The sequence below is a fragment of the Semicossyphus pulcher genome, unplaced genomic scaffold (assembly GCF_022749685.1).
Source record: "Semicossyphus pulcher isolate SPU_LCO1_2020_fin unplaced genomic scaffold, fSemPul1.0.p SCAF_22, whole genome shotgun sequence".
In the NCBI taxonomy this organism is placed as follows: domain Eukaryota; kingdom Metazoa; phylum Chordata; class Actinopteri; order Labriformes; family Labridae; genus Semicossyphus; species Semicossyphus pulcher.
This window is the reverse complement of record NW_027211696.1, coordinates 6,822,007-6,835,832: the sequence shown is the minus strand read 5'-3', so window position 1 is coordinate 6,835,832 and position 13,826 is coordinate 6,822,007.

The window sequence follows — 13,826 nt, the reverse complement described above, 5'->3', positions numbered from 1 at the left end:
CGATGTGTTGTCTTACTGCGTCATTATACCTGTCATCTCAATGTGTTGTCTCACTGCGTCATGATACCCGTCATCCTGATGTGTTGTCTTACTACTTCATTATACCCGTCATCCCGCTGTGTTGTCTTACTGCGTCAATATATCCGTCATCCTGATGTGTCATCTCACTGCGTCATTATACCTGTCATCTCGATAAGTTGTCTTACTGCGTCATTATAGTTGTCCTCTCGATGTGTTGTCTTACTGCGTCATTATACCTGTCGTCTCAATGTGTTGTCTCACTGCGACATTATACCTGTCATCCCGATGTGTTGTCTTACTGCGTCATTATACCTGTCATCTCAATGTGTCGTCTCACTGCGTCATTATACCTGTCATCTCAATGTCTTGTCTCACTACTTCATTATACCCGTCATCCCGCTGTGTTGTCTTACTGCGTCAATATATCCGTCATCCTGATGTGTCATCTCACTGCGTCATTATACCTGTCATCTCGATAAGTTGTCTTACTGTGTCATTATAGTTGTCCTCTCGATGTGTTGTCTTACTGCGTCATTATACCTGTCGTCTCAATGTGTTGTCTCACTGCGACATTATACCTGTCATCCCGATGTGTTGTCTTACTGCGTCATTATACCTGTCATCTCAATGTGTTGTCTCACTGTGTCATTATACCTGTCATCCTGATGTGTTGTCTCACTGCGTCATTATACCCGTCATCTCAATGTGTTGTCTTACTGCGTCATTATACCCGTCGTCCTGATGTGTCTTCTCACTATGTCATTATACCTGTCATCTGGATGTGTTTTCTCACTGCGTCATTATACCCGTCATCCCGCTGTGTTGTCTCACTGCGTCATTATACCTGTCATCTGAATGTGTTGTCTCACTGCGTCATTATACCTGTCATCCTGATGTGTTGTCTGACGACGTCATTATTCCCGTCATCCCGATGTGTTGTCTCACTGCGTCATTATACCCGTCATCCTGATGTGTTGTCTTACTGCGTCATTATACCTGTCGTCTCAATATGTTGTCTCACTGCGTCATAAAACCGGTCATCCCGCTGTGTTGTCTCACTGCGTCATTATACCTGTCATCTCAATGTGTTGTCTCACTGCGTCATTATATCTGTCATCCTGATGTGTTGTCTCATTGTGTCCATTATACTTGTCATCTCAATGTGTTGTCTTACTGCGTCATTATACCCGTCATACCGCTGTGTTGTCTTACTTCATCATTATACCTGTCGTCCTGATGTGTCGTCTCACTGCGTCATTATACCTGTCATCCCAATGTGTTGTCTCACTGCGTCATTATACCTGTCATCTCAATGTGTTGTCTCACTGCGTCATTATACCCGTCATCCTGATGTGTTATCTCACTGCGTCATTATACCTGTCATCTCAATGTGTCGTCTCACTGCGTCATTATACCTGTCGTCTCAAAAAGTTGTTTTCCTGCGTAATTATACCTGTCATCTCAATGTGTTGTATTACTGCGTCATTATAGCTGTCATCCCGATGTGTTGTCTCACTGCATCATTATACCTGTCATCTCAATGTGTCGTCTCACTGTTTCATTATACCTGTCATCTCAATGTGTCGTCTCACAGTGTCATTATACCTGTCATCTCAATGTGTCGTCTCACTGCGTCATTATACCTGTCGTCTCAAAAAGTTGTTTTCCTGCGTAATTATACCTGTCATCCCAATGTGTTGTCTCACTGCGTCATTATACCTGTCATCTCAATGTGTTGTCTCACTGCGTCATTATACCCGTCATCCTGATGTGTTATCTCACTGCGTCATTATACCTGTCATCTCAATGTGTCGTCTCACTGCGTCATTATACCTGTCGTCTCAAAAAGTTGTTTTCCTGCGTAATTATACCTGTCATCTCAATGTGTTGTATTACTGCGTCATTATAGCTGTCATCCCGCTGTGTTGTCTCACTGCATCATTATACCTGTCATCTCAATGTGTCGTCTCACTGTTTCATTATACCTGTCATCTCAATGTGTCGTCTCACAGTGTCATTATACCTGTCATCTCAATGTGTTGTCTCACTGCGTCATTATATCTGTCATCTCAATGTGTTGTCTCACTGCGTCATTATACCTGTCATCTCAATGTGTTCTCACTGTGTCATTATACCTGTATTCTCAATGTGTTGTCTTACTGCGTCATTATACCCGTCATCTCAATGTGTCGTCTCACTGCGTCATTATACCTGTCATCTCTATGTGTCGTCTCACAGCGTCATTATACCTGTCTTCCTGATGTGTTGTCTTACTGCGTCATTATACCTGTCGTCCTGATGTGTCGTCTCACTGCGTCATTATACCTGTCATCTCAATGTGTCGTCTCACTGCGTCATTATACCTGTCATCTCAATGTGTTGTCTCACTGCATCATTATAGTTGTCCTCTCGATGTGTTGTCTTACTGCGTCATTATACCTGTCATCTCAATGTGTTGTCTCACTGCGTCATTATACCCGTCATCCTGATGTGTTGTCTTACTGCGTCATTATACCCGTCATCCCGATGTGTTGTCTTACTGTGTCATTATACCTGTCGTCTCGAAAAGTTGTTTTACTGCGTAAATATACCTGTCATCTCAATGTGTTGTCTCACTGCGTCATTATACCCGTCATCCTGATGTGTTGTCTTACTGCGTCATTATACCTGTCATCCCGATGTGTTGTCTTACTGCGTCATTATACCTGTCATCTCAATGTGTCGTCTGACTGCGTAATTATACCTGTCATCTCAATGTGTTGTATTACTGCGTCATTATACCCGTCATCTCAATGTGTCGTCTCACTGTTTCATTATACCTGTCGTCCAGATGTGTCGTCTCACTGCGTCATTATACCTGTCATCTCAATGTGTTGTCTCACTGTGTCATTATAGCTGTCGTCTCGATGTGTTTTCTCACTGCGTCATTATACCTGTTGTCTTGATGTGTTGTCTCACTGCGTCATTATACCCGTCATTCCGATGTGTTGTCTTACTGCGTCATTATACCTTTCATCTCAATGTGTTCTCACTGTGTCATTATACCTGTCATCTCAATGTGTTGTCTCACTGCGTCATTATACCTGTCATCTCAATGTGTTGTCTCACTGCGTCATTATACCTGTCATCTCAATGTGTTCTCACTGTGTCATTATACCTGTATTCTCAATGTGTTGTCTCACTGTGTCATTATACCCGTCATCTCAATGTGTCGTCTCACTGCGTCATTATACCTGTCATCTCAATGTGTCGTCTCACCGCGTCATAATACCTGTCATCTCAATGTGTTGTCTCTCTGCGTCATTATACCCGTCATCACGCTGTGTTGTCTCACTGCTTCATTATACCTGCCATCTCGATGTCTTTTCTCACTGCATTGTTATACCTGTCGTGATGATGTGTTGTCTGACTGCGTCATTATACCCGTCATCCCGATGTGTTGTCTGACTGCGTCATTATACCCGTCGTGATGATGTGTTGTCTGACTGCGTCATTAAACCCGTCATCCCGATGTGTTGCCTTACTGCGTCATTATACCTGTCGTCTCGACGTTTTGTCTCACTGTGTCATTATACCTGTCATCTCAATGTGTTGCCTTACTGCGTCATTATACCTGTCGTCTCAACGTTTTGTCTCACTGTGTCATTATACCTGTCATCTCAATGTGTTGTCTCACTGCATCGTTGTTCCTGTCGTGATGATGTGTTGCCTTACTGCGTCATTATACCTGTCATCTCAATGTGTTGTTTCACTGCGTCATTATACCCGTCATCCTGATGTGTTGTCTTATAGCGTCATTAAACCCGTCATCCCGATGTGTTGTCTTACTGCGTCATTATACCCATCGTCTCGACGTTTTGTCTAACTGCGTCATTATACCTGTCATCTCAATGTGTTGTCTCACTGCGTCATTATACCCGTCATCCCGATGTGTTGTCTTACTGCGTCATTATACCTGTCATCCCAATGTGTCGTCTCACTGCGTCATTATACCCGTCATCTCAATGTGTCGTCTAACAGCGTCATTATACCCGTTATCCTGATGTCGTGTCTTACTGCGTTATTATACCCGTCATCCCGATGTGTTGTCTTACTAAGTCATTACACCTGTCATCTCAATGTGTCGTCTCACTGCATCATTATACCTGTCATCTCAATGTGTTGTCTCACTGCGTCATTATACCTGTCGTCCTGATGTGTTGTCTGACTGCGTCATAATACCTGTCATCTCAATGTGTTGTCTCACTGCGTCATTATACCTGTCATCCTGATGTCTCGTCTTACTGCGTCATTACACATTTCGTCCTATTGTGTCGTCTGACTGCGTCATTATACCTGTCATCCTGATGTGTTGTCTTACTGCGTCATTATACCCGTCATCTCAATGTGTTGTATTACTGCGTCATTATACCCGTCATCTCAATGTGTCGTCTCACTGTTTCATTATACCTGTCGTCCAGATGTGTCGTCTCACTGCGTCATTATACCTGTCATCTCAATGTGTTGTCTCACTGTGTCATTATAGCTGTCGTCTCGATGTGTTTTCTCACTGCGTCATTATACCTGTCATCTTGATGTGTTGTCTTACTGCGTCATTATACCCGTCATTCCGATGTGTTGTCTTACTGCGTCATTATACCCGTCATCCTGATGTGTTGTCTGACTGCGTCATTATACCCGTCATCCCGATGTGTCGTCTTACTGCGTCATTATACCCGTCATCCTGATGTGTTGTCTGACTGCGTCATTATACCCGTCATCCCGATGTGTCGTCTTACTGCGTCATTATACCTGTCATCTCAATGTGTTGTCTCACTGCGTCATTATGCCCGTCATCCTGATGTATTGTCTGACGACGTCATTATACCCGTCATCCCGATGCGTCGTCTAACTGTGTCATTATACCTGTCATCTCAATGTGTCGTCTCACAGTGTCATTATACCTTTCATCTCAATGTGTTCTCACTGTGTCATTATACCTGTCATCTCAATGTGTTGTCTCACTGCGTCATTATACCTGTCATCTCAATGTGTTGTCTCACTGCGTCATTATACCTGTCATCTCAATGTGTTCTCACTGTGTCATTATACCTGTATTCTCAATGTGTTGTCTCACTGCGTCATTATACCCGTCATCTCAATGTGTCGTCTCACTGCGTCATTATACCTGTCATCTCAATGTGTCGTCTCACAGCGTCATTATACCTGTTATCTCAATGTGTTGTCTTACTGCGTCATTATACCCGTCATCCCGCTGTGTTGTCTCACTGCGTCATTATACCAGTCATCTCAATGTGTTGTCTCACTGTGTCATTATAGCTGTCGTCTCGATGTGTTGTCTCACTGCGTCATTATACCCGTCATCACGCTGTGTCGTCTCACTGTGTCATTATACCTGTCGTCTCGAAAAGTTGTTTTACTGCGTAATTATACCTGTCATGTCAATGTGTTGTATTACTGCGTCATTATACCCGTCATCCCAATGTGTCGTCTCACTGCGTCATTATACCCGTCATCTCAATGTGTCGACTCACTGCGTCATTATACCCGTCATCCCGATGTGTTGTCTTACTGCGTCATTATACCTGTCATCCCAATGTGTCGTCTCACTGCGTCATTATACCCGTCATCTCAATGTGTTGTCTTACTGCGTCATTATACCCGTTATCCTGATGTGTTGTCTTAATGTGTCATTACACCCGTCATCCTGATGCGTTGTCTTACTGCGTCATTACACCCGTCATCCTGATGTGTTGTCTTACTGCGTCATTATACCAGTCATCCCCCTGTGTTGTCTCACTGTTTCATTATACCTGTCATCTCAATGTCTTGTCTCACTGCTTCATTATACCAGTCATCCCCCTGTGTTGTCTCACTATTTCATTATACCTGCCATCTCGATGTGTTGTCTCACTGCATTGTTATACCTGTCGTGATGATGTGTTGTCTGACTGCGTCATTATACCCGTCATCCCGATGTGTTGTCTGACTGCGTCATTATACCCGTCGTGATGATGTGTTGTCTGACTGCGTCATTAAACCCGTCATCCCGATGTGTTGCCTTACTGCGTCATTATACCTGTCGTCTCGACGTTTTGTCTCACTGTGTCATTATACCTGTCATCTCAATGTGTTGTCTCACTACATCGTTGTTTCGGTCGTGATGATGTGTTGTCTTACTGCGTCATTATACCTGTCATCTCAATGTGTTGTTTCACTGCGTCATTATACCCGTCATCCTGATGTGTTGTCTTACTGCGTGATTATACCCGTCATCCCGATGTGTTGTCTTATTGCGTCATTATACCTGTCATCTCAATGTGTCGTCTCACTGCGTCATTATACCTGTCATCTCATTGTGTCGTCTCACTGCGTCATTACACCCGTTATCCCCCTGTGTCGTGTTACTGGGTCAATATACCTGTCGTCCTGATGCGTCGTCTAACTGTGTCATTATACCTGTCATCCTGATGTGTCGTCTTACTGCGTCATTATACCCGTCATCCCGCTGTGTTGTCTCACTGCATCATTATACCTGTCGTCCTGATGTGTCGTCTCACTGCGTCATTATACCTGTCATCTCAATGTGTTGTCTCACTGCGTCATTATACCTGTCGTCCTGATGTGTCGTCTCACTGCGTCATTATACCTGTCATCTCAATGTGTTGTCTCACTGCGTCATTATACCTGTCATCCTGATGTGTCGTCTCACTGCGTCATTATACCTGTCATCACAATGTGTTGTCTCACTGCGTCATTATACCTGTCGTCCTGATGTGTCGTCTCACTGCGCCATTAAACCTGTCATCTCAATGTGTCGTCTTACTGCGTCATTATACCTGTCGTCTCGAAAAGTTGTTTCACTGCATAATTATACCCGTCATCTCAATGTGTCGTCTCACTGTTTCATTATACCTGTCGTCCAGATGTGTCGTCTCACTGCGTCATTATACCTGTCATCTCAATGTGTTGTCTCACTGTGTCATTATAGCTGTCGTCTCGATGTGTTTTCTCACTGCGTCATTATACCTGTCGTCTTGATGTGTTGTCTTACTGCGTCATTATACCCGTCATTCCGATGTGTTGTCTTACTGCGTCATTATACCCGTCATCCTGATGTGTTGTCTCACTGCGTCATTATACCTGTCATCTCAATGTGTTGTCTCACTGCGTCATTATACCTGTCATCTCAATGTGTTCTCACTGTGTCATTATACCTGTGTTCTCAATGTGTTGTCTCACTGCGTCATTATACCCGTCATCTCAATGTGTCGTCTCACTGCGTCATTATACCTGTCATCTCAATGTGTCGTCTCACAGCGTCATTATACCCGTTATCTCAATGTGTTGTCTTACTGCGTCATTATACCCGTCATCCCGCTGTGTTGTCTCACTGCGTCATTATACCAGTCATCTCAATGTGTTGTCTCACTGTGTCATTATAGCTGTCGTCTCGATGTGTTGTCTCACTGCGTCATTATACCCGTCATCACGCTGTGTTGCCTCAGTGCGTCATTATACCTGTCGTCTCGATGTGTTGTTTTACTGCGTCATTATACCCGTCATTCCGATGTGTTGTCTTACTGCGTCATTATACCCGTCATCCTGATGTGTTGTCTCACTGCGTCATTATACCCGTCATCCTGATGTGTTGTCTGACTGCGACCTTATACCCGTCATCCCGATGTGTTGTCTTACTGCGTCATTATACCCGTCATCCTGATGTGTTGTCTCACTGCGTCATTATACCCGTCATCTGGATGTGTTGTCTCACTGCGTCATTATACCCGTCATCCTGATGTGTTGTCTTACTGCGTCATTATACCTGTCATCTCAATGTGTCGTCTCACTGTGTCATTATACCTGTCGTCTCGAAAAGTTGTTTTACTGCGTAATTATACCTGTCATGTCAATGTGTTGTATTACTGCGTCATTATACCCGTCATCCCAATGTGTCGTCTCACTGCGTCATTATACCCGTCATCTCAATGTGTCGACTCACTGCGTCATTATACCCGTCATCCCGATGTGTTGTCTTACTGCGTCATTATACCTGTCATCCCAATGTGTCGTCTCACTGCGTCATTATACCCGTCATCTCAATGTGTTGTCTTACTGCGTCATTATACCCGTTATCCTGATGTGTTGTCTTAATGTGTCATTAGACCCGTCATCCTGATGCGTTGTCTTACTGCGTCAATATATCCGTCATCCTGATGTGTCATCTCACTGCGTCATTATACCTGTCATCTCGATAAGTTGTCTTACTGCGTCATTATAGTTGTCCTCTCGATGTGTTGTCTTACTGCGTCATTATACCTGTCGTCTCAATGTGTTGTCTCACTGCGACATTATACCTGTCATCCCGATGTGTTGTCTTACTGCGTCATTATACCTGTCATCTCAATGTGTTGTCTCACTGCGTCATGATACCCGTCATCCTGATGTGTTGTCTTACTACGTCATTACACCTGTCATCTCAATGTGTCGTCTCACTGCGTCATTATACCTGTCATCTCAATGTCTTGTCTCACTACTTCATTATACCCGTCATCCCCCTGTGTTGTCTCACTGAGTCATTATACCTGTCATCTCAATGTGTCGTCTCACTGCGTCATTATACCTGTCGTCTCAAAAAGTTGTTTTCCTGCGTAATTATACCTGTCATCTCAATGTGTTGTATTACTGCGTCATTATAGCTGTCATCCCGCTGTGTTGTCTCACTGCATCATTATACCCGTCATCTCAATGTGTCGTCTCACTGTTTCATTATACCTGTCATCTCAATGTGTCGTCTCACAGTGTCATTATACCTTTCATCTCAATGTGTTCTCACTGTGTCATTATACCTGTCATCTCAATGTGTTGTCTCACTGCGTCATTATACCTGTCATCTCAATGTGTTCTCACTGTGTCATTATACCTGTATTCTCAATGTGTTGTCTCACTGCGTCATTATACCCGTCATCTCAATGTGTAGTCTCACTGTGTCATTATACCTGTCATCTCAATGTGTCGTCTCACAGCGTCATTATACCTGTCTTCCTGATGTGTTGTCTTACTGCGTCATTATACCTGTCGTCCTGATGTGTCGTCTCACTGCGTCATTATACCTGTCATCTCAATGTGTTCTTACTGCGTCATTATACCTGTCGTCCTGATGTGTCGTCTCACTGCGTCATTATACCTGTCATCTCAATGTGTTGTCTCACTGCATCATTATAGTTGTCCTCTCGATGTGTTGTCTTACTGCGTCATTATACCTGTCATCTCAATGTGTTGTCTCACTGCGTCATTATACCCGTCATCCTGATGTGTTGTCTTACTGCGTCATTATACCCGTCATCCCGATGTGTTGTCTTACTGCGTCATTATACCTGTCATCTCAATGTGTTATCTCACTGCGTCATTATACCCGTCATCCTGATGTGTTGTCTTACTGCGTCATTATACCCGTCATCCAGATGTATTGTCTCACTGCGTCATTATACCTGTTGTCTCACTGCGTCATTATACCTGTCATCTCAATGTGTCATCTCAATGTGTCGTCTCACAGCGTCATTATACCTGTCATCTCAAAAAGTTGTTTTCCTGCGTAATTATACCTGTCATCTCAATGTGTTGTATTACTGCGTCATTATACCCGTCATACCGCTGTGTTGTCTTACTTCATCATTATACCTGTCGTCCTGATGTGTCGTCTCACTGCGTCATTATACCTGTCATCCCAATGTGTTGTCTCACTGCGTCATTATACCTGTCATCTCAATGTGTTGTCTCACTGCGTCATTATACCCGTCATCCTGATGTGTTATCTCACTGCGTCATTATACCTGTCATCTCAATGTGTCGTCTCACTGCGTCATTATACCTGTCGTCTCAAAAAGTTGTTTTCCTGCGTAATTATACCTGTCATCTCAATGTGTTGTATTACTGCGTCATTATAGCTGTCATCCCGCTGTGTTGTCTCACTGCATCATTCTACCCGTCATCTCAATGTGTCGTCTCACTGTTTCATTATACCTGTCATCTCAATGTGTCGTCTCACAGTGTCATTATACCTTTCATCTCAATGTGTTCTCACTGTGTCATTATACCTGTCATCTCAATGTGTTGTCTCACTGCGTCATTATATCTGTCATCTCAATGTGTTGTCTCACTGCGTCATTATACCTGTCATCTCAATGTGTTCTCACTGTGTCATTATACCTGTATTCTCAATGTGTTGTCTTACTGCGTCATTATACCCGTCATCTCAATGTGTCGTCTCACTGCGTCATTATACCTGTCATCTCTCTGTGTCGTCTCACAGCGTCATTATACCTGTCTTCCTGATGTGTTGTCTTACTGCGTCATTATACCTGTCGTCCTGATGTGTCGTCTCACTGCGTCATTATACCTGTCATCTCAATGTGTCGTCTCACTGCGTCATTATACCTGTCATCTCAATGTGTTGTCTCACTGCATCATTATAGTTGTCCTCTCGATGTGTTGTCTTACTGCGTCATTATACCTGTCATCTCAATGTGTTGTCTCACTGCGTCATTATACCCGTCATCCTGATGTGTTGTCTTACTGCGTCATTATACCCGTCATCCCGATGTGTTGTCTTACTGTGTCATTATACCTGTCGTCTCGAAAAGTTGTTTTACTGCGTAAATATACCTGTCATCTCAATGTGTTGTCTCACTGCGTCATTATACCCGTCATCCTGATGTGTTGTCTTACTGCGTCATTATACCTGTCATCTCAATGTGTCGTCTGACTGCGTAATTATACCTGTCATCTCAATGTGTTGTATTACTGCGTCATTATACCCGTCATCTCAATGTGTCGTCTCACTGTTTCATTATACCTGTCGTCCAGATGTGTCGTCTCACTGCGTCATTATACCTGTCATCTCAATGTGTTGTCTCACTGTGTCATTATAGCTGTCGTCTCGATGTGTTTTCTCACTGCGTCATTATACCTGTCGTCTTGATGTGTTGTCTCACTGCGTCATTATACCCGTCATTCCGATGTGTTGTCTTACTGCGTCATTATACCTTTCATCTCAATGTGTTCTCACTGTGTCATTATACCTGTCATCTCAATGTGTTGTCTCACTGCGTCATTATACCTGTCATCTCAATGTGTTGTCTCACTGCGTCATTATACCTGTCATCTCAATGTGTTCTCACTGTGTCATTATACCTGTATTCTCAATGTGTTGTCTCACTGTGTCATTATACCCGTCATCTCAATGTGTCGTCTCACTGCGTCATTATACCTGTCATCTCAATGTGTCGTCTCACCGCGTCATAATACCTGTCATCTCAATGTGTTGTCTCTCTGCGTCATTATACCCGTCATCACGCTGTGTTGTCTCACTGCTTCATTATACCAGTCATCCCCCTGTGTTGTCTCACTGTTTCATTATACCTGCCATCTCGATGTCTTTTCTCACTGCATTGTTATACCTGTCGTGATGATGTGTTGTCTGACTGCGTCATTATACCCGTCATCCCGATGTGTTGTCTGACTGCGTCATTATACCCGTCGTGATGATGTGTTGTCTGACTGCGTCATTAAACCCGTCATCCCGATGTGTTGCCTTACTGCGTCATTATACCTGTCGTCTCGACGTTTTGTCTCACTGTGTCATTATACCTGTCATCTCAATGTGTTGCCTTACTGCGTCATTATACCTGTCGTCTCAACGTTTTGTCTCACTGTGTCATTATACCTGTCATCTCAATGTGTTGTCTCACTGCATCGTTGTTCCTGTCGTGATGATGTGTTGCCTTACTGCGTCATTATACCTGTCATCTCAATGTGTTGTTTCACTGCGTCATTATACCCGTCATCCTGATGTGTTGTCTTATAGCGTCATTAAACCCGTCATCCCGATGTGTTGTCTTACTGCGTCATTATACCCATCGTCTCGACGTTTTGTCTTACTGCGTCATTATACCTGTCATCTCAATGTGTTGTCTCACTGCGTCATTATACCCGTCATCCCGATGTGTTGTCTTACTGCGTCATTATACCTGTCATCCCAATGTGTCGTCTCACTGCGTCATTATACCCGTCATCTCAATGTGTCGTCTAACAGCGTCATTATACCCGTTATCCTGATGTCGTGTCTTACTGCGTTATTATACCCGTCATCCCGATGTGTTGTCTTACTAAGTCATTACACCTGTCATCTCAATGTGTCGTCTCACTGCATCATTATACCTGTCATCTCAATGTGTTGTCTCACTGCGTCATTATACCTGTCGTCCTGATGTGTTGTCTGACTGCGTCATAATACCTGTCATCTCAATGTGTTGTCTCACTGCGTCATTATACCTGTCATCCTGATGTCTCGTCTTACTGCGTCATTACACATTTCGTCCTATTGTGTCGTCTGACTGCGTCATTATACCTGTCATCCTGATGTGTTGTATTACTGCGTCATTATACCCGTCATCTCAATGTGTTGTATTACTGCGTCATTATACCCGTCATCTCAATGTGTCGTCTCACTGTTTCATTATACCTGTCGTCCAGATGTGTCGTCTCACTGCGTCATTATACCTGTCATCTCAATGTGTTGTCTCACTGTGTCATTATAGCTGTCGTCTCGATGTGTTTTCTCACTGCGTCATTATACCTGTCGTCTTGATGTGTTGTCTTACTGCGTCATTATACCCGTCATTCCGATGTGTTGTCTTACTGCGTCATTATACCCGTCATCCTGATGTGTTGTCTGACTGCGTCATTATACCCGTCATCCCGATGTGTCGTCTTACTGCGTCATTATACCCGTCATCCTGATGTGTTGTCTGACTGCGTCATTATACCCGTCATCCCGATGTGTCGTCTTACTGCGTCATTATACCTGTCATCTCAATGTGTTGTCTCACTGCGTCATTATGCCCGTCATCCTGATGTATTGTCTGACGACGTCATTATACCCGTCATCCCGATGCGTCGTCTAACTGTGTCATTATACCTGTCATCCTGATGTGTTGTCTTACTGCGTCATTATACCCGTCATACCGCTGTGTTGTCTTACTGCATCATTATACCTGTCGTCCTGATGTGTCGTCTCACTGCGTCATTATACCTGTCATCTCAATGTGTTGTCTTACTGCGTCATTATACCCGTCATCCTGATGTGTTATCTCACTGCGTCATTATACCTGTCATCTCAATGTGTCGTCTCACTGCGTCATTATACCTGTCATCTCAATGTGTTGTATTACTGCGTCATTATAGCTGTCATCCCGCTGTGTTGTCTCACTGCATCATTATACCCGTCATCTCAATGTGTCGTCTCACTGTTTCGTCATACCTGTCATCTCAATGTGTCGTCTCACAGTGTCATTATACCTTTCATCTCAATGTGTTCTCACTGTGTCATTATACCTGTCATCTCAATGTGTTGTCTCACTGCGTCATTATACCTGTCATCTCAATGTGTTGTCTCACTGCGTCATTATACCTGTCATCTCAATGTGTTCTCACTGTGTCATTATACCTGTATTCTCAATGTGTTGTCTCACTGCGTCATTATACCCGTCATCTCAATGTGTTCTCACTGTGTCATTATACCTGTCATCCCGATGTGTTGTCTTACTGCGTCATTATACCTGTCATCTCAATGTGTTCTCACTGTGTCATTATACCTGTCATCCCGATGTGTTGCCTCACTGCGTCATTATACCTGTCATCTCAATGTGTTCTCACTGTGTCATTATACCTGTCATCCCGATGTGTTGTCTCACTGCGTCATTATACCTGTCATCTCAATGTGTTCTCACTGTGTCATTATACCT